This window comes from Eimeria mitis, genomic scaffold, assembly GCF_000499745.2.
Source record: "Eimeria mitis Houghton genomic scaffold, Emh_scaff1280, whole genome shotgun sequence".
Classification (NCBI taxonomy): domain Eukaryota; phylum Apicomplexa; class Conoidasida; order Eucoccidiorida; family Eimeriidae; genus Eimeria; species Eimeria mitis.
In genome coordinates this window covers 4,547-4,873 of record NW_013568573.1, presented here as the reverse complement: position 1 = coordinate 4,873, position 327 = coordinate 4,547, and the positions used below count along the sequence as shown (strand labels likewise).

The 327-nt window shown below is 36.4% G+C and overlaps 1 protein-coding gene across 1 annotated transcript in view; it reads right to left on the bottom strand.

Moving 5' to 3' along the window:
* The window catches only part of EMH_0033650 (uncharacterized protein), a gene marked incomplete at both ends in the record, with an annotated part of 2,372 nt that overhangs the window by 1,785 nt on the left and 260 nt on the right, over window positions 1-327 (bottom strand). The window lies entirely within an intron of this gene.

Here is a 327-nt window from a genome sequence, read left to right as displayed (position 1 = left end):
GCTGCTGCTGCTGCTGCTGCTGCTGCTGCTGCTGCTGCTGCTGCTGCTGCTGCTGCTGTTGCTGGTGTGTATGCGTGCAGGTTTACCTTGCACAGCGGGAATGGGTTTATCTCCTTCTTTGCTGTCTCGTTGTGTTTGTTTATGTGATTATTTTCTTTTATTTATTTCTTATAAAAAAGCACTACGAAAATGTTTTATTTCAATAAAAGGGTTTTTCTTTCAGGCGGAAATATTAAATAAAATAATCACCTGGGTTATACCTCATGCTTTTGCACAGGTCAGCACTAAATATTAAATAAAATAAAATAAAATAAAATAAATAAAATA